The sequence below is a fragment of the Lampris incognitus genome, chromosome 19 (genome assembly GCF_029633865.1).
Source record: "Lampris incognitus isolate fLamInc1 chromosome 19, fLamInc1.hap2, whole genome shotgun sequence".
NCBI lineage: Eukaryota > Metazoa > Chordata > Actinopteri > Lampriformes > Lampridae > Lampris > Lampris incognitus.
In genome coordinates, this window is record NC_079229.1 from 21,094,837 (window position 1) to 21,112,995 (window position 18,159).

Here is an 18,159-nt window from a genome sequence, read left to right on the forward strand (position 1 = left end):
AACATAGGGTTGAGGGAACATAGGGCTGAGGGAACATAGGGTTGAGGGAACATAGGGTTGAGGGAACATAGGGCTGAGGGAACATAGGGTTGAGGGAACATAGGGCTGAGGGAACACAGGACCAAGGGAACATAGGGCTGAGGGAACATAGGGTTGAGGGAACATAGGGTTGAGGGAACATAGGGCTGAGGGAACATAGGGTTGAGGGAACATAGGGTTGAGGGAACATAGGGCTGAGGGAACATAGGGCTGAGGGAACATAGGGCTGAGGGAACATAGGGCTGAGGGAACATAGGGCTGAGGGAACATAGGGCTGAGGGAACATAGGGCTGAGGGAACATAGGGCTGAGGGAACATAGGGCTGAGGGAACACAGGACCAAGGGAACAGGGTTGAGGGAACATAGGGCTGAGGGAACATAGACGCGCTCCCCATGCTCAACATTCTCAACCGTGCCAGGCTCTCGAGGTTTGTGGAATAAGGTTGAGGAGGATACACTTTTTTTTTTTAACCATCTGCTCTACCAAAGTCCAGACACAACTGCTTTTCATCAAGTTTCAGCTACAGTGGCTACATGTCTCAGGGGAGACGTGGAGCCACTGTATAGCTTGCTACACAGACCTGTTTTTACAAGCTGTTACCTGAATGTTGTCACTCTGCCTCTCCAATGATTATTTGATGTTATCAAGCCCACAGGCTTACGCGCATACACACACATGCAATGCCAAACACATAGTTCTCGTGCATTTGCATCAATGAGACACGATGCAAAAAAAAAAAGAAGAAGCATGTCTTGTTTGAGGTGAAGTGAATTTATAGAATCTCAAACCGAGCTGCATTGCGGAGCCAACTAGATGTTCAGGGCACGTTGTAATCCCATGCTCCTGCTCTGACAGGCTCTGTCAAGCCTCCAGGCTTATAGAGTTACTTAGCACAGTTATCTAATTAACAATAGGCGAAGAGGGACATTTTATCTCCACCAGATAGACAACCAGAACCAGGCACTTGTGTACACACACACACTCATATAAAAATGAACAAATACATACATACAAGTACAGTGACAGTGCCACCATCCGACCTGAAACCATTTAGATCCCATCCCTCTTTACCCTGCAACCTGACTCTAAAGTCCCCTGACTCTAAAAACAGCCCACAGCCTTACTGCAGAGCCCCTCTGCTCACCACGGCAATCCCTATAATTGGAGCGAGATAACCTATTACGCTGTGTGATGAGACACATTTAGAGCTCTGCGACTCCCTCCCCAGGGTGAGCTCAAAATTCAACCCTAAATGGGTAAGGAGGCCAGGGAAATGCTATTTCAAAGCCATTATGTGAATTGAATAACATATATCCAGGAGCTGTGTGTGGAGAGGCTGTGGCAATTGTCGAGGTGCAAATTGAGGGGCCACAAATGGATTAGAATGAAGCTCGTGTAGCAGTTGGAACAGTTGGCAGCACCTCCTGTAGTAATCAAGCATGTCTGCATGAGTGCAACGCTGGTGTAATTGTAGGGAGAATGGGAGAGGAGGCTAATGATTTGGAGCTAGCTGTCATGAGGGCCACTGTCCAGGCTCAAAAGTGAAGAGGATGGAGATAAGAGGAAAAGCTGTTGCGCAAATGATGCCTCTCTTTAAGAGCATCTGAGCACGTGCATGTTCAATATGCGTGCTGAACCTGCACGCAAGTGTATGTGTGCAGGTGGACATCAACCAAACACACACTTAGACATGTCTGTCTCCTACCTTTCCGGAAAAACACTCACACACACAACAGTGCGCTTTATAGCTGTATGTTCAGACTTTCATGCTGAGTTGGTGGTCCCTGATACTACTACTATGAGTGCTGCAACTGTCCCAAATGGTCAAAATCAAAGATGCATCCATGTAACTCATTGTTCAGCATGGGTGTGTGTAAAAGTATGTGTGTGTATTTGTATGTGTCATTTTTGAAGATGTGGTCCGCTACAATCTGGTACAATTGTGCTCCTGCTTGCCTATCAGTGCTGACCGCCAGTCCTCTGCATTTCTGCTTCTGCTGTTACATGAGCCCCTGCAGCACTGCCAGCTATGGTGGGCAGGGCACGTTGGCCACAGCAGCTTGGCTGGCGGGTGCTGCATGGTGCCCAGAGGGGGCTGAATGGTTGTGGCATCAGTAAGCTGCAGCATCCCTCGCCAAGTTGCCAAGGCAATGACAAGGCAATGTCTGACTGTTACCGGCTGGAAATAATGCAGAGTCAACATCAACAAGGTCTCTGCTGTCTCATGGGAGTGGTGCAGTTCAGACCCTGCCTAGATAATTTTTGTTCTTTTTTTATTTCAGCTGAACTTGATACTTTGCATGGGCCTGTATATTTGAATAAGTTTCATGATTAAGTTTCAGGAAACATCATCTGGAATGAATTGCATAATTTCAGATAGTTTAAGGCCACCATCGTGACATCTCCATTCTTTACAGCTAACCTTTTAGTGACATGGTTTTTTTTAATCAAATCCAAAAACCAAATTATTGAATTCCAAAATGATTAAACCGCCTGATTTTCTTTTGTGATGTTGACTTACTATTTCTCTGAATACAGCGTATGTGTATCATTGTATGAAGTGTGTTTTAGTGGTTCTCTCAGCCAAAATGAACACACATCTGTCTCACAAACTATGCATAGACTTGAACCAGTACTTTGTCTTTCAGCAGCAAACGTTCAGTTATACCCTTTTCATAAAAAATGAAGAAAATAGAAAAAACAACAGATTACACTGTGTCCAAAGCAACATAATAGAGAATGTGCAAAGCATGGATTGAGCCAAGCAGGAAATGGCTTCAATCCAATTTAGTCCCCAAACTATTTCTATTACACCCAGAGCACTGCTCATGTTTTCAGTGGTGCAGTCTGTCGTTCATGGATGACATCTGTTTGCAGACTGTTCTTCCTCGTGCACTGTTATAATGTATTGATGACGATGTTGTTTCACACACAACCACACTCACACAACACGCACACATAAACGGCAAGGGCCTGTCTCAAATGTCCCTACAGACCAGCTGCCTAGCGTAGTGTTTCACCTGATGAGGTAATGCTGAGTGAACAATTGGTAGTATGAGCTGCAAAGTGTAGCGTAAACGGTCATCAGATCCATGCCTGCCTAATAGTTTCCATGCAAACACTTATGTAAAAACTGTCGTAAAGATTCCAAACAGACATCATTGGCAATGTATAAATCTAAATAACATGTTTTAAGGCGGTAGGTGGGCTATGGCTACAAAGACCTCATCCCATTAAGGGTCTCGCATCTAAAACCTTTCCAATGTAGGATAAATAGATAGATAAATCTTTATTTTAAAGGATCATTGGAAAAAGATGGAGTGTAGCTTTTCAAAATGAAAACGAATGTGTATTTGCACAGCAGTGTGTCATAAGAAATATTACGTGGGGCTTGCTATTCGGTCTATTGAGAAGGGGCGTTGCATCCTACATTTTTGCAGTGTTTGAAACTAGGAAGGTAAAGAGTCACTTTTATCAGGGTGAGTACATTGCAATATTGCATTATTTGTTAAATCCTAGAAATGCCATGCCAAAATAATATAATATATAATATAATATTAAAGCAGATGTTTTTGTTTTATCTTAACAAGCATTAATAAGCTGAGTCAATAGTTAAGACCATAAGAGTATGCAAGCATTCAGGGCTTGAATGGAATTTGCTTGTGCATGCATGTAACCTCAAATGTGCACAGCCTTGCATGTCCCTTTACGTTGGGGTTGTCAGTACATGCGTGGGCCACTTCCCCTGCACAAGCACCCTTAATGTGCTTTTGTCAGGGGCAGGCCCTTTGCAGGACTCAGCTGTTGAGTACTGCGGGCCAATCTGTCTTCTCTGTCCGAGGATGGTGGCCAAGGTCAGGCCTGGGCCAGTGCGGGTGTGCTGGAGCTGTGATGCGTGGCTCCCCAGGGGTTCACATATCCGTATATTTGGGGGGGGGGGGCGGCGGGAGGGAGCGAGAGAGACGAAGAACAGACCAGTGTAGATTGCAGATTGTTGGAGTTAGATGGAGGAGGGGGGGGGCATCACTAAACAACAACAGTTTTTTTTTTCAATAAGGAAGAGTCGGGAGTCAAATAGCTGGTCTCTGTAGTACGGCAGGGCTGCGCTTTGTGCACAGCTGGCTGAGTCGCTCTGCCAGGCACTCTTGCCCACAACTCCAATGCTGCGTAGTGGTATAATGTCCATGCAGGCTGACCGGAGCGGAGGAGAGGGGCTGGCAAACAGTGTAGTGATATATGCACAGAAACATCCAAACTTCTTCCCCCACACTTTGTGGATTTTTTTTTGGGGGGGGGGTCACTTTAGAAAGAAGGGATATCATTACACACAGCACAGGGTTTGTTGAGGGTTCAATTAAATACAGGAAAAGGTACTTGAACAGGTATAGAAACTCTTTCACCCCTCTATCGGTGAAAGAGTTTCTATCTGTAAGTGTCAGGATCCACTACTGGACTCTGTTGCAGTGTGGAAGGCAGTATTATTCAGTACTCCTTGTTATGTTTGTGTGTCTGGCTGTGCAGGTGTGTGTTTGCATGTCGCCATCCCACTTGTAGTACTGTGGTTTCCGGCCTTTTAGACTCACAACCCACAAAAAGGAAGCGGTGCATGCAACACAAACAAGGATGAATTTCAACATAATGCTTTTTTGATTGATTTTTGCAGCTGCGTTATCAGATCCCCCGAAAGCTATTTCCCAGCCCCTTAAGGGTCCTGGATCCTCATGTTTCGGTGACCACCGTCACAGAAAAGGGAACAAAACAGCATCTATGGGGAAATGTATCCATGACTGTTTGGCCATTCAGCCACTGATTTAAATGGTAACAGTCACAATTAACACCCATTCTACTTTGCTGCCTGCTGCAGACACTGTATCTTTGTCCACCCTTGGGAATTCACAGCCATGATTCTGACTTTAGCAGTAAAGGCCCGTGTTTATAGGGGGAGGAACAGGGATTGTTTGGCACATAGCTGTGTTCACCGGGCACAGTGTTGGAAACTGGGAAATATTTCTCGATCCTTCACAGGCGCGGACGTTGTTTAAACCTGTCTCTAGAAAGCCCAGATAATCTTTCGGCACCGTGTGGGGAGGGGGAAGGGTGATGGAGGATGAATTTGTATTGAGGATGTTCAGCGGCATGGAATCGTCCCGCCAGAGTGGATAAAAGGTGTTGGTCGTAGAAGTGTCAGCCTGGCAGATTTAGGCTTGTGTTTTGCACCATGGGTGAAAGAAACGGGGGCAGAGGGCAGGGCCTGTAGCGGGGAGCCTGCATCAGCGGGCAGCACGTTGTCCTCTACAGAGTCAGGAGACTGAGCTGATGGAAGAATTGAATTCCTCAGTCGTTCATTGGTCAGGTTTTTTTTTATTTTTTACGAGAGTTGGCTGGGAACACATTTCTTCCTCTTTTGGGGAAGACGATGAGTTACGTTTTCTTTTTATGTGTGTGAGGAGTGCCACATCCCTTTAGAAAGCCACCGATGTGTGAATGTGTGAACATAGTTACACACTCAAGTTGCATCGCCGTGTGTGTTCCCTCTAATAACACCCCAAGCTTCCTTCCTCTTCTGCTTGTTGTGGGGTTTCTGTTCTTAATCTCTTTTTCACATTTGTTCTTCTGTCTGTGCCCGAATGAAACCGTGCAAACAAGCATCTAAGCATCTGCTCTTTGAAACAGACAGAATTTGATTTCCAGGGATACTCGGGGTGACCTCTAACTGAATCCAGGCTGTGGCCAAAATTATACCACAGTGTCAGGCCAGGTGGTAATTGCTTGTTGTTTGCAGTAAGCAGCTTAGTGCCACATTATCAGAGGGTACGAGTGATGTTTTGTGGCGCAGTGAGATGGGTGGATGACAGCCTAGCAGCCTGTTGATGACAATATCAAATACGACGACTGCTCATTCTCTTCAAACGTGGCTGTCTCCTCTCCGAGCTGGACGGACGGAGCACCCGTATGGCCACTACTGAGCCCAACTGTTTTCGTTAAGGTCATATAAGCGGTAGAGACACCAAAGGATAGCAAGCAAGCCTTTTGTCAGCATGGTTAAAACACCTGTGTGAGGAGCATCTGGGTGGTGTGGCAGTCTATTCTTATTCCCTACCAACATGGGGATCGCCAGTTCAAGCCCCTGTGTAACTCCGACCTGGTCGGGCGTCCCTACAGACACAATTGGCCGTGTCTGCGGGAAGCCAGATGTGGGTATGTGTCCTGGTCACTGCACTAGCGCCTTCTCTGATCGGTCGGGGCACCTATTCAGGGGGGAGGGGGAACTGGGAGGAATAGCGTGATCCTCCCGTGTGCTACCTCCCCCTGGTGAAACTCCTCACTGTCAGGGGAAAAGAAGCAGCTGGTGACTCCACATGTATCGAGGAAGCATGTGGTAGTCTGCAGCCCTCCCCGGATCGGCAGAGGGGGTGGGGCAGCGACCCGGACGGCTCAGAAGAGTGGGGCAATTGGCCGGGCACAATTGGGGAGAAAAGGAGGCAAAAAAAAAAACACCTGTGTGAGGCCGATGAGACGGGTTCAGACCAGCATTATGGAGCACAGTCTGTATGAAAGGACAGAGATCATGGGACTTTAAAGAGCAGCGTGGTATAGCAGCACAACTGCCCGCATTAAAACTGCACGTTTCCCAACACTGCCTTTTTTTTTTTATAGGAGATTTAAAAAATAAAATTTAAAAGACCAATTGCTGATTGTGTTTTACATTTACATTTGATACTTATATTAATTCTACCTCACATGACTTGAGTTTGACGTCATGACAGGATTTCTGGATACTGATGGACACAAATCTGCTGTTGCTGGGATTTTTCTTAGGCATGACCCTGACTAACAATTTTCCCAGTCGACTAGTAGTCGTTAGTTTTACCACGTTTATAATATTAGTTTAGTTATATATATATATATATATAATTTTTGGGGGGGGCATAAGAAAATGGCTTGTTCTTTTTTTTGGGAGGGGGGGGATTCCCCCCTTTCTCCCCAATTGTACTTCTTGGCCAATTACCCCACTCTTCCGAGCCATCCTGGTCCCTGCTCCACCCAGACTACCACATGTCTCCTCCAATACATGTGGAGTCGCCAGCAGCTTCTTTTCACCTGACAGTGAGGAGTGTCCCTAGTGGGACGTAGCACGTGGGAGGATAAATGGTTTGAGTTCTGGGGTTGACTCTCATAAGTAACATTGTTAACAGACTGTGCTACATTACAGAGAAATACAAAACCGTCATAATGAGCCGTTAAAAGTAGAAATTGTACAAGCACATGCGTGACGCGAGCCGCCTGTTAACAACGCCGGCAAAAAGAGATGCCGAATAATGATTCTGAATGTGTCAAATGAAAACTTAGCCGACTGAGACTCTTCTCATCGACTAACATTTGGTCGACTATTGGAGGGCAGTCCTGGACTTCTAAGTTACGGGTTGGCCTTTAGTGGTTCAAATCTTGAAGCCCGTCCATACTTTTCTTTAATTGTGATTATTTGCGGTGGGTTTTGAAGGGAACTTACTAACTAGCCTTAGGGTCAAGCGAGCTTTACCTGGGACAGTGGCGATGGCTTAACCAAATTACTAATCATCAGACTCTCACTCCAAAGCTATATTTGTGAAATAAATTTAATTTTGCAAGTTTTGCAAAAAATTGTTTTTTGTTTTATTTTGCAATTTTTTTCCCTTTTGCAAGTTTGAGATGACTGCCCTCAAATTATTTTGTATGACTGAGTGCATGCATGCTCATAGAGTCTTATGCTCACCGTTAATAAATCTTTGGCATCTCCTTTGTGTGATTGCAAGTGTTTGCATATCCACAACAGATTTCCGGTCTGATTGTGTGACTTTGCCCCTCTCCGTCTCCATCTACTCCACTGGTGTTTGGGTCCTCTGCTTGGAAAGTGACCTGACATGACCTGCTCCATTCTTCCGGTACGATGAGTTGAAAACTTGTGGTGGGAGTAATGAGTGATTACTAAAAGCACATTTAGTCTCTTTATCTTTGAGCTAAATCACGCCTAATTAACATAAAAGTGTATGGTTGTGTTTATAGGGAGATAATTGGATTGCGGTATTCACTCATCACTGCTGACTATTCCCAGCTGTGATGAGGGGTGGTCTATATGCAAAAATTATCACGATGATTATAGGGGATTTTATGCAACATATTGATATATTTGCTTAAATATGCAAAAATACTATGCTTAAAAATCCAGCTGAGGTTTGTCACATTGAACTGTTTCATAATGTAAGTATAATATCAAACCATTTTTTTTTCTCAAATAATACTCTGCCAAGTGTTTTAGACGTAATTTTTTGAGACATTTCAAGTAATTGATTTTCATCAGGATTGCTTAGACATCCATATTGTGTATCATGATATGACAAAAATCAAAAGTTAATTACAATACTGCTGAAAGATGATAAACGATGATGAATTATCACCTGACCCTATACCTATGACAGGAGACTGATTTCCCCATTCAGCATTGCTTTCTCCCCTCTCATGACTTCTAATGTCTCTCTCTCTCTCTCTCTCACCATTTTTGTTTCTTGTTCTCTAACACTCTCCTCCCATTCTTTTATTTTCCATTAGCTGCCAACCCCTTTGTCCTTCATCTGTTCTATCAATTATGTATCAGTTAATGGGCTTACTTCCATTCCCTGCTGCAGCCCTACTAAGTTGTGCTGTAAATACACGCATTCGGTAGCTGTGTGTGTGTGCGTGCATGCGTGTGTGCGTGCATGAAGACCTGACCTTACCCCAGCACATTCATCTCTGTCCTTTGATCAGTTACATTTCTGCTTTGTATCCGTTATTGCCCGTCTCGGTCTTTCTCTCCCCCTACACAGGCCGAGCAATTCACTTGAAGTTATGTCAGTGAGGGTGAAGGTTACAACACAGGCTGCACATGTAGAGGGTCTGTAGAGGGTCTGCCAGATTAGTGAGGCTTACGTCTACCTGCTGTCTTCTCTGTGCATGCATGGATGCATGTGTCTGTGTGTCTGTGTATGTGCGCCAATGCCCCCACGTGTGTTGGGATGTAGGAACTCGCTTACTAATAGCTGCACAAATCACTCATCTGCTATTCTCTCTCTGGTCCGGCTCATGTTAGCGGAGGGTCTCATTATATAATATAATGTATGATGACCCGACGCATTGACCCTACTCTCGGATCTCTTTAAGTCGACTCAGCCGCAGTATGCCGGCTCTCTCCCGGGGCTTAAGCAGAACGCTCTCTCCTCAATGAGCTTTTGTAATTAAACAAAGTGCATTTTACTCTTCTTTCCCCAGCCATCAATTCATCCACCTGGCTCTCCATCTACGCATCGATCTACCCTCCTCTATTTTTTTTCTTCTTTTTACTCCAGTTTTCCGGGGTATTCACCGGTGCCACCGTGTCCGGAATTATTGGAATTGGTCATTAGCAGAAACACGGTGACCCTTCACACACAATGTGTGTGCGTGTGTGTGTGAGTGTATATGAGACTGGAATGTATCAATGGCGAGTGATAGTGAGCGTGGCCTCATCTCCCTGACCGCCTGGTAACGGTCCAGAGAGTGACAAAGAGCCGCTGTGTCTGCATGGGAACCAAGAGCAAAGAACGAGAGGTGTTAAAAATAGGGGCGCTTCAGTCCGGCCAAGAGGGTGGAATGCCAGTAAACCAAATTAATGGCGGCACGAGAAAGATTGCCCTTGGAAGAGGCACACAGTAGAGCGAAACAATGCCAGAATGACTTCATTTCAAAATGGGTTACAAACATTTGAGCTCTTTTGGCGTGCTTGAATCAACACGCCTTGTCGAGCAGCAGGAAGCGCCACATTTGATACTAGAAAAATGGGCTTTTCTTCAACGTAAGAAACGTTTCTTTTAAGAATCCCCTCTGCAGTTGGCAACACTCGAGGCAGTAATTCGGTTCATAAAGCGTTGATATAAGCGCGTCGTGCAAACCCTGGTAACAGATAATCACAGGTATTCATCACGAGCACGTCACACAGTCTAGCGAAATAATCAGGGCTATCATTTTAAACATTTACAGCCCTTTTAGATATACTGTTTAATCATTGGTTTGCTAAACTCCACAACATTGCTAGTTTGACTGTGCTGGTCGTTGTGGCCTCCACAATTTTTTTTCTCCCCAATTGTACTTGGCCAATTACCCCACTCTTTCGAGCTGTCCCAGTCGCTGCTCCACCACCCCCCCACACCAATCTGGGGAGGGCTGCAGACTACCACACGTCTCCTCTGATACATGTGGAGTCACCAGCCGCTTCTTTTCACCTGACAGTGAGGTGTTTCGCCAGGGGGGAAGTAGCGTGTGGGAGGATCACGCTATTCCGCCAGTCCCCCCCCCCCCCCAAACAGGCTCCCCCGTCAACCAGAGGAGGCACTAGTGCAGCGACCAGGACACATACCCACATCCGGCTTTTCACCCGCAGACACAGCCAATTGTGTCTCTTTAGGGACGTCCGACCAAGCCAGAGGTAACAGGGATTCGAACCAGTGAACCCTGTGTTGGTAGGCAACAGAATAGACCGCTATGCCACCCAGACGGCCATGGCCTCCACAATTTATTCATAACAATGGTACCCTGGCTGTCGGTGAATGGGATTACCACCACCCATCTCCCCCGGCACCCAGGGCCTCATCTATAAAGGTTACTATGCACAAAAAGTTGCGTAAACGGGGGGAATGTGTATATGTGTCTTTCATCGCAAACGTTGGGATTTATAGAAAAATTCTATGCGGGGGGGGGGGGGGGTGCACATTTCTACGCATCCTCTCTACCATGCGTAGAGCTTACGCAAAGTTTTTCAGACACAGGAATCGGCAACGCCTGATGGTGAGGTGACGAAATGAAGCTCAGTCCTCGGATGAAAGCACACCGATGAAACCACCACCACCTGTCCGCTAGTCTGTTAACGGGTTTATAAGGTGATAATGAAACCAATCTAGCAGAATCAGAATATCAAGAGCCATTCATTCTCTTGGAAATCTGTGCTGAATTGGGCCCAGCTTTGGAACGACCCACCCGGGCAGAACAGGTCCCTCCCTGTACAGGTCCAGTTATCGACCACGCCGGCCTTTCTGGCAACACCGACGTTCCAATGCAAACTGCCTGATAGGTCTGGAATATCGCAGCCATCCCAAAGCAGTATTATGCCGACCGTCTTGAATTGCCTTATCAAAATGACCGCCCGTTATATAAGGCGTCCTTGTAATGTGGGCCACAGTATAAGGAAGCCTTATATAACAGGGGTCATCTTTGTCAAGGAGGACAGGCACATGGGCTTCATCGTCAAATAAAGTAAGCAAGCCTAAGCTTGTGCTCTCTCTCTCTCTCTCTCTCTCTCTCTCTCTCTCTCTCTCTCTCTCTCTCTCTCTCTCTCTCTCTCTCTCTCTCTCTCTTTGTCTCTGTCTCTTGCTCTCTGTTTGTCTACCTCAATCTCTGTCTGTCTGTCTCTTGTCTATCTGTCTGTCTGTCTGTCTCTCTCTCTCTCTCTCTCTCTCTCTCTCTGTCCGTCTGTCTATCTCTGTCTGTTTCTCTCTGTCTGTCTGTTTCTCTCTCTCTCTCTCTCTCTCTCTCTCTCTCTCTCTCTCTCTCTCTCTCTCTCTCTCTCTTCTCTCTCTCTCTCTCTCTCTCTCTCTCTCTCTCTCTCTCTCTCTCTTTGTCTCTGTCTCTTGCTCTCTGTTTGTCTACCTCAATCTCTCTGTCTGTCTGTCTCTTGTCTGTCTGTCTGTCTGTCTGTCTGTCTGTCTGTCTGTCTCTCTCTCTCTCTCTCTCTCTCTCTCTCTCTCTCTCTCTCTCTCTCTCTCTCTCTCTCTCTCTCTCTCTCTGTCGTCTGTCTATCTCTGTCTGTTTCTCTCTGTCTGTCTGTTTCTCTCTGTCTGTCTGTCTGTTTCTCTCTCTCTCTCTCTCTCTCTCTCTCTCTCTCTCTCTCTCTCTCTCTCTCTCTCTCTCTCTCTCTCTCTCTCTCTCTCTCCCTCCGCGACTGCAGCAACGTGCAGTTTTCCAAATATCGGAGTCATTGATTGCACTCATATTGCGATAAAAGCACCAAATGAAGAACGAGTTTGCTTTTGTCCTTTGCAAGCATTACCATTCAGTATATGTTCAGATCATTTGCACTGCTGACATTGTGCCAGATGACATGGACCAGGATCCCCCTATAGATGAACAACAAGCTCCTCCAGCGATTGCATCACGTGAAGAAATGACGTGCCGTCTGTGTCCAGACAAATGGCATGGCTTTTTAATACAGCATACATTTAATTAAGTACATCTCTTATTTCGGCAGCAGTTTGCAGTGTGGAGCCAACGCTGTTCACTGCTGCTGTCACGTGTTGCCATTCAATTTATGTCCTTTTGTTTGAGATGCCACTACTGAGGCCCCCAAACACTATTACGGTGATCAACCTCCACCTCACTCTCCACAAACTTCACCTTCTTTCTTAAAGTCGACGTCTCCGTCTTCCCCTCGTTGATAGTCCAGCAAAGCCTCCTTAGCATATCCATGAGCTGTTTAGCATTGACCGTATCTGGATGATGGCGGGACGACATTTGAAGGAGTACACGCGTGCACAGTTCAGCGCAGGTCGGTGTTTATAATGAGAGCTGTGTTACAAGTGTGTGGTGCACAGTTTTATAGATCTGAATATTTTTGTGCGTATGTGGAGTCTGAGGTTTGTGCATACGCAATGCTTAGGATGGACTCTGCAATGAGTTTTGTAAATGAGGCCCCTGGTGAGGTCACACAGCCACTGGGATGGGCCACTGGGGGACCGGTGGGGGACACAAACACACAAACTCATTTTCTCTTCTCTCACGCTCTTTTTGTCTCTCACACACACAAGCAAACACACATCCATAGACATGCTCACAAAAACTACACACAGCGGAGGGGCTGGACTGCAGAAGCTGCCTCTGAAATGTGTGCGACGCAGGATTAGAGGTATTTGTTGAGCTGAGGGCCCCACCTAGTGGTCAGCTGTTGTCACCACCACTACCAAAGACCCTTCTTAGGATTCATCCACAATGAGATCATTTATTGTTTTTATTTTATATGACTCAGAGTTGTCTGTGAAATATTTGACACCCCCCCCCCCGGGACAAAGCACTCTTTGTCTTTCTCTCTTTCTTCCTCTTATTTTTCGTCTCCCTCTTTGTTGACAGGTGAGGCGTCTGCAGTTTAAGGTGAAAGAGGGCGGAGCACCATGAGCCTGTAGGCAGGAAGCGTAAACCAGCGTTTCAGGTCTGTTCAGGTGAGTTCTCACACCTGATGGGTGGGTGGCCTCCTCTCCGTGTGTAGACTGTCTCATTTGTGTTTACTTTCCTTACGGAGTGGTGTGTAAAAGTTTATTCCTCCGCAGAAACAGACCCGGTAAGTCTTATCAGCCTTTCTTTTGTTTCACACTGGGCCCTTTCAGGGGTTGGGTTTTCAGCAAATGTGTTGATTAAATTTGTTTGGCATAGTATTCAAGCAACCCTTTCGTTTCAGCTTGACGTGTCAGTAACTTCTGCGTACTTGGCGGCTGGGTAGATAACATAGTTTTGGAATGAGCATGGATAAATGTCACATCTCTAGATACGGCCCGATTGAAAGATACACCACACACCTTCAGCCAATGCCTCGTGAGTTAACTAACCTTTGACCTCTTTTTTTAATGGAGTTGCCTGGCGTGCCCCCCCCTAATCTATCTATATATATATATCCATGACACCTGGATGCCTGAATTGCATTTATCCCTCCACACCGATCTGTCTCATCCTCTTCCTCCTTTTCACCAGGCCGTAAAAGCCGAGGCAGAGTAATGTTACAGTGTCACATGAAATTGATTTCCATGACTTGTTTCACTGAGGCGTGGCAGGGAAGCATGGACTTTATGTTCTTCAAGTGTGATGAAGCTGTCTGGCTGTCACTGTTTTGAAAAGTGACCTCAGAGTCTTTAGAATTGGCCTCTGGAAATACTTGTTCGCCTGCACAGGTGTGTGTGTGTGTCTGTGCATGTGTGTGTGTGTGTGTGTGTGTGTGTGTGTGTGCGTGGCAATGACACGTATGAACACGCACAGAACCGCACATTTTTATATGGAAAGACCGGACTCAGACAACCAACACATGGCAGTTGCGTGTTGATCCTGAGCCATCCAAATCTTCCAACTGCGACCTTTTCGTTTTTTTTTTTTTTTCTTTCTTTCTTTCAAATCCTCCTTTTTATATTGCTATGGAGCGCACAATTCCCTCTCATGGGTTACTGCTTTGTCGTGTTACTGACGGCACAAGTACTCCTTTCACATTTGTGTATCTGTTGTGGGTTACTTGCTCCTTCTGTGGTTTTTTTTTCCTCATTCCTGCACATCCACACCTCCCTCGCCAAGCCCCCCCCCCCCCAATCTGTCAGTCCAGGAACATTAGGCATGCCAGGTACTGCTGGGTCTTAATTTAAGTGGCCCCGATCCCTCGTAAAGCTAACGGCTATTAACAAGAAGCAGTTTGGCACCCCCCCTCCCGTCAATACAGCCATGTCCTGCAGCCGTCACGTGCCCCCCCCCCCCCGCCTAATAGGAGCAGACACGGTGACATTTTGGCAGAAATCTGGAGGGGCAGGGGAAAGACATTATTCAACAATGTGTTTTTCCACAAACAGACGGAGGCGAGGGGGCTGCCTCTGCTGCGCTGGCGTCCGGAGGATTTTTTGATTTTCTTCTTAAACAGTATTTCCATTTGTACATGTCTTGCGGCCGAATGTTCCCGTCCGCTGTGGTTTAATACACTGCAATTATACACAGCCCCGCGAAACACAGTATACGACTGCCTGCACGCACGTGTGTAAACGAATGCTCTCCTTTACCGCAGCTAGATACGCTGCAATTATGCTCTTATGATTGTGTCATGTAATGTTGTGTGCATGCGGCTGTAACTTTATCTTTGTCCGTCTGACTTTGCAGTTTTGCGGTTCCTACAAGCCAATGTGATGTAGACTAGCTGCAATACAAATTGTTTTAACATCCAATCTGTCCTCAAAGCTACCGTGTAGTAATATCCTGACGCAAGCTGCTCTTTTATGAGGCTTGAAGACGAGGGAAAGAAATGCTATTTTGTTTGGAATTACTGTTTCGTCTCGCAGCGGACGGACAAATCCGTCCGTTTGCCCGGGGGATTCAGGTACGGTGTGTGTGTGTAGGGAGGTAGACGGGTACATCCGAGAGGGAAACTGTGATGAATGAGGAGCTCATTTGGTGTACAGTGCGTGATGAAAACTGCAATAAAGCTAAAAAAAATAAAATAAAAAAAAAAAAACACAAAAATTCAATCAGCCTGTCATCAAATCAACAGGGACACACTAATCAAAGCAAATGACATGTAACCAGCATTTATGCAGAATGTGTGTATGAATGTATGATGATGATGATGATGATGATGGCTGTTTCTACATACTACATAGGCGTGAAAAGTGTTCGTATGAAGAGTCCCCCCCACCCCACCCCACCCCGACTCTATAAAAGTGTATGTCTCCCTTCCTCCCCTCTTCTCTCATTCTTTCCCTCTCTCCTCCCTCTCTTTCTAACCAACACGAGAGCCCAAATATTTGGAAGCCTCTTTTATGGACTGGAAGAGCGCGAGCCTTCTGTCACCGTTGCCGCGCTTTATTAGAGCACGCGCGCACATGCAAAAGCAAGATGGTGTACTCTTAAAACCGCACGCGGCCGTTAATGACACGCCATGCGTTTAATAACACACCTCGACGGAGGCCCTGGCCGCTGCCAATGGAGCAAAGGATTATTAGGGGGGGGAGGAAGAAGGCCAGAAAGCTCAGATAGAGAGACAGGGATCTTTGGGTATGGATTTACGTGGCAGTTGGAGGTGAAGGGGATGGGGGATGTCGGTGTTGATTTGCCCAGTTTAAATCTCATGTTTTTCCCCTCAGCGCGGTACCACGCTGTGAAATGGATTATCTGGGTTTACAGTCGTGAAAGAGATATAGTATTTGTAGTTGGAATATCAATCAGTCTTTGTCTGTTTTTGCCCGCGGGTTGTTTCAGGAACACAACCTTGGTGTTTTTCAGATGACAGGCAGGATCGGGGGTCGTTAGGGTTCATATACAGCCTGAAGCGTCAAGGTCAGAAGGGTCTGAAGGATCCATGTACTGCGTTCAAACGCTCCCTGATGACAGACTGTTTCTGCATAGTGGGAGGTGGAGCCAGATCTCTCCGGAGAGCCATAAAAGATGGCACCGAGAGGAGTAACAAAGCCTCGCCATGCTACGAGTGAGCAGTTGGGATCTGTAACCAAAGCTGGTGTCGCACGTGCTGTCAAATGGATCTCCAGTCGTCACACCCGGAGGCAGCGGAGATGAAACCGAGAGAAGAGCGGATCCGCAGACGATGAAGCTTGCAGATAACTTGGCCCTGGGAGCTGCGTAGTCCCTGTAACCAGAGCAGGTGGGACAGTCATAGCTTTGGATGTGTGGGTCCTGTCATGTGAGGGAGAGTATCGGTGTCGCTCACGGTGGCCCAATAACATCCCTGGCCGGTCGCTGGCCTTCCTGTCACCCAGCGTGGGACGGCCCTAGATGGAAAACCTGATGGTCCAGTGACACCCATGGGAGGTTTCAATGGCCCCGATTGGCAAGCCTGATCTCTCCAGTGTCCTGCAGTTGTACCGTCCTTCAGGTCCAGCGGAAGGCAGCGTGGATGTAGAACTATTCAAGTCTGTGTGGAGCACGGTGTCAGTTTCTAATGTTGCACTCGGGAGCATGACACGTATTTTTCTTCCTCCTTTTCCCTTGTTGACGGGGTCGACGGGGTCTTCAGTGCCTTTGGACCGGTTCCAGAGGACCTCTATCTTTCGGCAGGTCAAACATTTGCTCGGTCACTCAGAAAAGGAGGAAGTGAGAGGTTGAAGACTGAAAAACCGATGCGAACTCTCATATCTTCACTGGCGCTTCACTGTGCGGACGCGAATGAGTTTCCTGTGCTGTTTTTCAGTGTCAAGTTATTCAGCTCCTGACACTGTTATTCCTTCCTGCGCACTCGTCCACACCCAACTGAGAGTCTGACAGCTCCACCCGCGCTCACCCCAGCTGGACAGACTGGCCTGTTTTTGAAGAGAGAGGAAGAATAACAGCCCTCTACAACTCCCCATGTTCGCCCCCACCCCTTGCTCTCTGCTGCGCTATTTTCTCAACAAACACTGTGTTGACCTCAGGTTTCTCACGCAGGACAAGACTAAACGGACACAGACGGGGTCTCTCAACATGTAGGTTTGAGTCAGATGAGGTGCTGAAGGTTTGATGCCAATTCTCCCCGCCGTTGCGAACGAGCCCCACTAGATGGCGCCAGCACCATTTGAAAACGGCGACTCGTCACCCGGGGCGGGTTTAGGAAGGAGCATACTTCTCATTGCAATCGTGCTCATTCCATCTCTTGTCCACATGGCAAAACGTCCCGTGCTCCCTCACGGCCATCTGATATAGTGTGAGATGAGCGGAGACTGCGAGAGCAGAGCGTTCTGACAGCGGGGAATGTTTCTTAAAGTCTGTTCATTACGACCCTTCTGGGCGCTGTAAAAGGTCTCAGGTGTTCTCGCTGCTACGGCACGCTTCCTGGCCCTCGTAAGGCTCCCCGAATGGAAAGATGGATCTTTACTCGGATTCGGGAATCTTTGGTCATTCCCCCCTCGGATGCAACAAATGGCGAATGACTGATATTACGGCATGGCAGGCCTTCACAATAACCCCCACCCACCCACCCCCACGCTCCCCTCACTCCTGCTCCCCCTGTCGTTTTCTGAAGTCTGCCGTTCCAATCACAAGTCTTATGACAAAACCGTGCGGTAGACCCCTCTGTGAAACACTGAGCTGAATTGGCACGGGTCAATTCTCTTGACGTGGGCTCGGTGGCTGTTGGGCTGTGTCCCCTGTTCAAACGGGCCTGCTGGAGAGATTTTGTGGTTGCAGCCCGAGGCGCCGCTACCCCTCTCTTCTGGCCTCTTTAGCCCCATTTTATAGATGTACAAAGAGTTGTCGAACACCACCGAACTTTGATTGCACCGAGTCCAAGGGGTTTGCGGGTCTGTGCATCTTGCCCTCGTGCAACGCTTACGCTCGAACGACAGAAAAACCTG

General features: G+C 47.0%; 1 protein-coding gene across 1 annotated transcript in view; it reads left to right on the forward strand.

Moving 5' to 3' along the window:
• mpp7a (MAGUK p55 scaffold protein 7a) overlaps window positions 1-18,159 on the forward strand; it is a 148,833-nt gene that overhangs the window by 20,502 nt on the left and 110,172 nt on the right. The window contains exon 2 of the mRNA XM_056299186.1: window positions 13,208-13,296. The gene's annotated coding sequence lies outside the window, so the exon portion shown is untranslated. The remainder of the gene's footprint in view (window positions 1-13,207; window positions 13,297-18,159) is intronic.